Here is an 8,795-nt window from a genome sequence, read left to right as displayed (position 1 = left end):
TGTGTTATTCACACAAATCTGTTTTTTAACGAAGTAATTTTCTGAGTTCATTTTGTCTTTTATTCTAGTAAGTTGTTCTGTTGACGACGGGTTGCGATTATAATGAAAAATAATTATATTATGAAAGAAAAAATTTTTTTTTTTTAAAATAATCATCTATGATCGTTAAGATCATTTGATAAAGACTTTACGTTTTCAAGATGTACGTCGATAAAGTTTTTAAGAAAAATATGCAAATTTTTTGAAATTTCATTTGGGAATCCTTGAGAGAAAAACTATTGAAGCTTTCTTCAACTTCATCTACATCGAAAATGAAAAGTTTCGGTTTTATATGAACCTGTTTTTTCAAAAGTTGCCATACGAGTATTCGCAAATTAAATTTTGTACATTCATATTGTTCGGATTTCACTTGCATCGTGAAAAACTATTATGATACTCACTTATCTCTATAATTTCGGTCACCAGTTCAAACCATATTATAATCTTCTCCAGCATAATACTTCCTGTATTTGATGTGACAAACGAGATAAGATGCCGGATAAAAACGCAATTATCAAATTTCAATTTTTCTAAATGTTATGAAATCATACGATAATTAGAATCTTATTCAGAGTGAAATTTTCTCTAATTTGATAAAAATTTCACTGTATTTCACGAATAACTGCCAAATGTTGAATAAAAACTTTATTTATACATACGTATTTTCGTTATTTCTGAACAATCGATCCTTACCTAGAACAAAAGAAATTAATTTTAATTTAATTTTTAATCAATTTTCAATTCACTAACACTTTTTCTGACCGCAAAAGTCAAATTTTTAATTAATATAAATGGGTCAAGGATAAATGATTACTACTTTTTTGAAGTATCGTTATTTTCGATATCTTTGCTTCTACTTCAAACAAATTATCAATTGGTTATTAGAGTATTTTCTTTAAATTCTGAAACCAGGAATTCTCAACGTCAAATTGTGGTTTTTTAACATTTTTTAACGGATTTTCGGGACTCGTCCTCTTCTAGCACCTGGTGAATAGCATAGATTTATAAACAGTGTGTCTATTTCAAAAGTATCTACCCTTAATAACTCTTGACTTGGTATCATTATTGTTTTAAATGAAAACACGTCAATTTAGATATCTTGGGGAAAGTTCAAAAATGGTACCTAGAGAATTTTATATTTCACCAGTTCATTCCCAACCACCATAGCTTTGAATTTTCTAAATTTCCAAAAATGAAATTGATCGATTGATTCTTAAGACTACACAGAAGATGAAATTCATGCCTTCCATCTTCTGTGTAGCTTACCTTAAGAACCCATCGATTGATTTCATTTTTTTTAAATCATGTTTAAAGAGATAATTGTATGAGATGAGATATCACAAGGTAAGGGGTCATATTTGAAAATTCAAAGTTCGTCGGTGTGGATGAAGGTATGAAATCTAAAATTATCTAGGTACTATTTTTGAATTTCCCCGTCGATATCTAAATCACCGTGTTTTCATTTAAAATTATAATTTCTCTTAAAAATTTCAATTTTTATAATTTCTATTTTTCAGGATAATTATATCTAACCGCTGAAAAATTTGATCAAGGGTCCTTAAAACATGAAATATTGAGACAAATCCGAACATTATTTTTTCTATCATTTCAAATAAAAACTTGTAGAAAACATTTTTTTCCAAAAAAAAAAAGAAAAGAAAAAATTAGAATATCTAAATTTCTTGTAACATCGCGGGCGGCATAAATTACTTTTTAAAAAAATTAAAAAACAAACAAACACGAGATATATACACACTAAAATGGTCAATTATCTAATTGAATAATTATATACCTAAGTCTATTATTTAAGCAGAAAATAGTAATTTTAACTAGAAACAAGTAAAAAAAAAACTTATGTATTATTATACTATAGTTGTAAAACAAAATACCTTGCTAGTTATTTTACAAATAAAAATAATTTTTACATATGTAATCGTTTGTAGCAATTTATTTTTTTGTTCTGTTATGAATATTTTTGTATTTTATAATAATAATCGTTCTTCTTGTATTTAGTGATGGACTGAATAATGCTAATTCGGAAGCAAATATACAAATGAATCAATCATAATTTTATTATTTATTTTTTACTTAGGCTTTCGCTGCCTAGAGATCGGATTAGTATTAGGATGATATTGGGTATCGGAAAAAGTTGGAAAACCATGGGCGAATCTCGTATCAACATCAAATTATAACATCATTTAATCGTTGGTGGTCAGGTATTGGCCTAAACCTGGTTTCTAGTCTTCACTCAACCCTGAGTGCAAGGTTTGCCACAGATAGAGGTACGCATATTTTAACCAGATTCGCCGCTGACGGGATTTGAAGCAGTTTATGTACTTGCACCTTTGCTCACAAAACCAATTTCCATTCAAGCATGACTGCATACAACTTGAATATAAATCAACAACAACCTTGGTAAATTAGTCCTGGTTCAATCTTGAACAAGGGCAGCAAACGCCAATAAGCTTTGACCAAAGCTCGCGTAAAGGCTGAAAATCCAAGGTTTTTTAAATCAATATCGGCTTAGCTTCGATTCAGGAGCAGTTTTGCACCCTCTTCTTGATTTTCAAACGCAAATACACCTTGGCCAAAGCTCTATCTACCCATCTTACAAACTTGTAACGAAAAATTGAATAAATCATTCACTTCTAAAATAATAGTGGGCTAAGAGTTCACGTCTATGATCTTGGAACAAGAAGAAGAGTTTGTTGGTGCTTATTGAATTTAGTCCAACAACATTTCATCGATTCGGACCAGCACTGTAATACGCTATTTATAATTGATCGTGTTCTTGTAGCTATGTTATCGCTGTTGTTTACAATGGCTGGGTGAATAATATATATAATTTTTTTTTTGCTACATATACGTTTCGGCTTCCATGAATTAAATGTAATAATTATGATTGATATTAATACTGACTGTTTTATTTTTAATGTAAATGGGTACAGAATGTAACAGTACGAAAGGAACGTAAGGGATAGTGCAACAAAATGATCCCCCGTTGTTTTAAGTGAACCATTAAAGCTATTTACTATATATATTTCATAGTAAAAATATTAATTTTACAGTTTTTGATCTATGGTAAGACAAATTTCAAGGTAAAATTTAGTTTTTTGTGTTTGTTGTAGCCAGCTGCTTTTACTCTTCGCTTCTGTTGACTTTCAATAACAGAATAACACATTTTGATAGGTGTTTAATAGATTTTAACGTAAGTTTTTCTGACATTATTCAAATATATCATTATGGGTAAAATGATCCCCATTATACAGGTAAAAATGATCCCTATATTGCATTTCTAACTCTGAAGACAAACGATAAATTTATTTCAATTTTCATAATTTTTATTCTTTGTGATTTAATTCACCTTTATTAAATTAAATAAATACAATAAATGTAGGTATAAATTGTTTTTTTATAATGGCGAGTTGAACTAGAAATTAAAGTCTTCAGTTGCAGGAAGTTGAATCAAAAAGTAAATCTTTTTGTCATCAGAAGTTTAAAAAAATTAATTTTGAAGAAATCAACTGAAAGAATATGATTTATTACTTCCACAACCAAATCTTAACATTGATTGATTAACACATTGCCTCATTGCTTAAATAAGGAAAGGGTAAATTTGAAAAATTTCGACATTAGAAATTGGTTTTTCACAAACTCTCAATAAATATATTTCTTAAAAGAAGAAATATCCATATAAATAAAGTATAAAAAATTGAAATTCTTTTACGCTACGCAGTTCTTTAACACTTCGTGAACTGTACAAGAAGATAATAATAAACGACCTTCACCGATTGTTTTGCACTACAAAAGTAAAAACACATTAAATCGTTGATTACAGACTTCTATCGTGCGAGCAATTATACGCACATATAGGCATAGAAGTTATTCATCTTATTACCTTTGTTAAGGTAGCTCGATTACGGTACCTGTTGAGGATTGTCTATTTAACGCATGCAAGGTAAAGAGATTATAAATAATCACAACCATATTTGTCTATTTCAATAGGGACTATTAATGATTTTTTTTTAATTCCTGTAACAAACAGCAGAGGAAAATTATTTTTCGAATAACTATAAAAACAACCATGATAAAAGCCATCAAAGATTTCTTTGTATCTCTTTCTAGCAAAACAGAATTTTGCATGAAGCCTTTATGGCAAATATAGCATACATCATTAAGTTGATGTATTATTGGTAAAGTTTAGGCTAGGAACTGCAGTGTAACATTGTAAACCGACGAAGGAAATAATAAATTTTGAACTAAAAGGTAAAGCCAAAAAAATAGGACCTCTGTTTTATAAGGAATAGTTTATGATAAACGACTTTTAGACCTTAATATCATTTAATCTCCATGTCATACGTTATTTGGGTCATTAAAGTGACTTTTTAAATACATGCGTCTGTTTTAAATTCAGTTCAATAACTCGGTTAGTAGTGTGAATACCACTTACTGTGAACACTTGATTTTATTTTATTTTAAAATGTCAAAACAGTAATTGATAATTTTATTAAATAATATTCAAAATGAATTTTAAAATAAATTAACTGGTATTAAGTATCGAACACCTCTATATAGAGATTATAAATGAAAAATTATTAATTTCTGTACATATTTAAAAGAAAAAGTATCAGTTTTAGTACAGTTAATAAGTCGGGATTTTTGGAAAAGTTGGGAAACGTCACCGATTTTAATGTAGCTTTTTGTAACGTGTTTATAGAACCCCAAGGAACATTCAGCAAACTGAACCTTTACATAAGGGGGCATAAGGCTTCAGCGGAGGAAATATGTAACCCAAATTTCTATTAAAAATATCTATTTTAGCTTAAAATTGTCATCTAGAGTAGGTATTTTCGATTGCTGATTACGAATCCGATGTAAGATTACACGAATTCTGTCACGTCTTACGAAAATCACATCATTTTTACCAGTAACTAAAATTTAACATTTTTTTCTTAATATAATCTCTAGAAACTTTCCAACGCCACCCTCCCACCAAATTTTGAGGTATATATTCCCCCCGCTGGGGCTGTAAAATATTATGATCTCCTATATACTATACTCTATATAAATACCTATGTACTCTCTCAGAAACAGCAATTTTGTTCTAGACATGGAAGTTATGTGTATTCAGCACATCAGATTTTTTGATTTATAAATCACGTAATATCAAATACACGTGTCATGTCTCATAAAATATACCGGAAATTCAATATTATAAGGTGTTGTTCTCATATTATGAGTAATATCAGATATATATTTGATGTTTAATATTCAACATGCAAATTTGATATTTTTATACCATGTATATATGAAATATACATAGTATATTAAGTTAAGTCCCAAGTTTGAAACGCTTAAAAATAATGATGCTAGAAAAAAAATTTTGTCATATGTGCTCATAAAATCACCTAATTAGTCCATTTCCGGCTGTCCGTCCGTCTGTGGACACGATAACTCAAAAACGAAAAAAGATATCGAGCTGAAATTTTTACAGCGTGCTCAGGACGTAAAAAGTGAGGTCAAGTTCGTAAATGAGCATCATAGGTCAATTGGGTCTTGGGTCCGTAGGACCCATCTTGTAAACCGTTAGAGATAGAACAAAAGTTAGGCGGAAATTTTATTATATGTACTATACTTGATTATCAGTTATGTATGTGTCACATGTTTGTATGTGTAATGTGATAAAGAAATCAACACTGACTATGCATGGTATTTCAACAATTAACTCAGTCAATTGTTTTTCACTTGTTTCATATATTTTTTTTAATGTATATGTTTTATGAACTTTTAAAAACTTCATGATTTTGAAAAATTAAAAATTGCAATGTAACTAATAATCTTAGACTATCAGTAAAAATGGTCAAATTTTTAAATTATAGTATCCTCTCTATTTTCTAAAACTTGTGCTTACAGTAAACACTTCTATTTCTTGGTTTGCACCCATATTATTGCAATTGCAACGGATTCAAGTTAATACGACAACTTTATCATTTATCTTTCACACAGGGAAAATTAGAGTTCCCTAAGTTTTTCCTCCAATCTTAGTGAAAATCATTTAATTATTGGTAATTTTGATCCTCAATTTTTTGAATTTTAGTACTTTAGGTCACATATCTTGAGAATCGCAATTTGGCTCGCATTTTAACTGGTCGCATCGTTTTTGTCGTACTAAAATAAGCTTAAAATGATGTTTTTGTCCAAATTGGTAAAAAATAATTTCGATTTTTTTAGAATGATAACCATTTTTTGTCTATTTGATCGTCTGACCCTCATGGCTCAATATATTGGATATGTTGAAAATTTCGATGTCGAAAATCGGACCCATTACAATAATTTTCTTTTGTGGGAAGTTATATATTGTGGCATTATATTATTCCCTCAACTTCTATTAAACGTCTATTTAAGAATTGAAATGAATTACTCAAATATTCTAAATATGTACCAAATTTCAAAATAAAATAAACCCTTCTAATTTTTAGCAAGTTGATAAACATCGAATAAAATTTGTTAAAAAAATAAAGTATTTCCAAATATAGTTCATTTCACATCATTAATAAAAATCCATCTTCCATTTTAAAGAATATGCAACAATTTCGTTATAATTATATTTAAAAAATAGATTTCATTTTGGGAACCAAAAACAACAATTTCTTTTATTAGCAAATATCAAGTATATACTTTTTATGTAATTATCGTGTTGTTCAAAAATCATGGTAATATGAAACGATAAGTACGAATAACACAATAACACATATAATAATAACTAGAACTATATAAAATAGATTGTATAATATTCAGATATTTTGAATACCATTGTAATTCAATTTGATGTGATTTAATTAATTAATATTATTACAATTGTCTTTATTCGTATGCTATCTTTATGTAATTGTAATAAAAAAAGTAAATGACGTTTCTTTTCATTTAATTGAAAATTGATATGTCTATTATAAAAGTGTAATTAATATATATTTTAATTAATAGATTTCATTTAAATTCGATTAATTATGTAAAATAAAGATATAATAGACAGTTTCTTATATCGTACTGATATTTTAATCGTAGTAATTGTTTTGTCGACCCTTCACATGGGCAAGTTAATGTTGAGAAGCATAGACGTCGTTACCTCCCCTAAACAACTTGTTTTTCAATTAAACGGTGATCAAAATTGAGTTTTTTATAATTTCAATTTAAAAGGAATCACAAAATGTGATATTATTAAGCTTACTCCATTTAATATGAAAAATTATGTCAGCCAAATGACTGAATCTGGACCTTCTACAGCAGTTTGTTCTTTCGAGATAATTTTCTGTGACTTTTCGCAAGTTTCAGGTGGTTATTTTGACTATAATTTGGCGGATGTAAGCTTTAAGCTGCTTAAATTTTGTAGGTTTGTTGACATATTCGCGACTCTTTAGAAAACTTCGCAAAAAGTGGTGATACACACGCCTTACTCCATCTCCAACGATTACAGTTTCTTCGAATTTTTGTACTAAGATGCGAATTGTCTGCTCACTATCGATTGAGCGATTAAATCGATCATAATCTTTCCGTAAATTTCTAAGCACAGTTCTTACAGAATTGCTATTTCTGTAAAACTGATGACAATTTGAAAATTTCTTGAAGTCATTTTAAATGAAATTATTATCGTGGTTCAGTGGTCTAGGGGTATGATTTTCGCTTAGGGTGCGAGAGGTCCCGGGTTCAAATCCCGGCTGAGCCCAGTAATTTTTTTTTAAATACGTTTTCAACATACTTTCTTCCAATGAATGGAAATTATTTGATACAAAAGAAAAAAAAACAAATCACCGTTATACTATTGATGGAATGAACGACCGTTTTTTTTAAAATAAACAGAATAGGTAAGTAATAAGAAATGGCCTTGATGAAGGTTATTTTAAAATTGATGATTTAATAATTCAAATTATGAATATCAAGTTCAAACTTATTATTAAATATTAAGCGAGTATTATTTGTTTTTACAGGATGATTTTTAAAAAAGTTTCCACCCTTTATTTTTTGGAATACGGAATGGAAAATCAGCAAATGATTCCTAATACATTTGTGCAAAATATAGTTTTTTATTTATTTTTTATTCGGGAACATTTGCTTGATTAAGCAGGGGCCAATTTTGTTTTTCGTAAATAGAACTACATATTTTTCGAAGGACATTTTTGTCCTTTGCTCCATAAAGATCAATTTTTGTCGGAAATTATTATTTTTCGTTAATGAAGCTATTGCATTTGCACAGATGATGGAAGTTTGAAAAAATTTCTTCAAATGTTCATCGATCCTACCCAATAGATGTCAAAAATGACCAGCGTCAAAATTATATATGTATATATACATATGTATCTATACGTTTATGTGTCTATATCCTTTCTAGCTATTTTTTCTCCAGACGCTTAGTTTTCGAAATAAAAATTAAACAAACTCTGGTATTGGTGTTTGGTATAGTGGTGTCGACGTGTTGTGTAATAATTAACAAGAAAAGCTTGATTTTGGAAATCAATGAGTTCTTTACCAGAGTACGATTTTTGAGCGTAATTTATGAAAAAAAAATGTGATTAAAAATCAATTGTTTGCTTGAATAGGTTTAGACAAATCAATAATTTATCTATTCATAATAACAAATTATTTAAAAGTACCAGATTAAATCGGAGGTTTAGTGATTTGTAATCACTGAAATTCTTTTTGACAAAAAATTTGTGTTTTGCCTCTCGTTATATTTATCGGTGGTCATACTAAAATATACC

At 28.6% G+C, this 8,795-nt stretch overlaps 1 non-coding gene across 1 annotated transcript; it reads left to right on the top strand.

Annotated features, from left to right (window-relative positions):
* Positions 1-7,690: 7,690 nt before the first annotated feature.
* Trnap-agg lies at positions 7,691-7,762 on the top strand. The gene has a single exon. It is a non-coding gene; the product is annotated as a tRNA-Pro (tRNA).
* Positions 7,763-8,795: the final 1,033 nt, after the last annotated feature.

Source organism: Chrysoperla carnea, chromosome 5, assembly GCF_905475395.1.
Source record: "Chrysoperla carnea chromosome 5, inChrCarn1.1, whole genome shotgun sequence".
Classification (NCBI taxonomy): domain Eukaryota; kingdom Metazoa; phylum Arthropoda; class Insecta; order Neuroptera; family Chrysopidae; genus Chrysoperla; species Chrysoperla carnea.
Note: the sequence above shows the minus strand (reverse complement) of the source record. Positions and strands in the feature narration are given on the sequence as shown.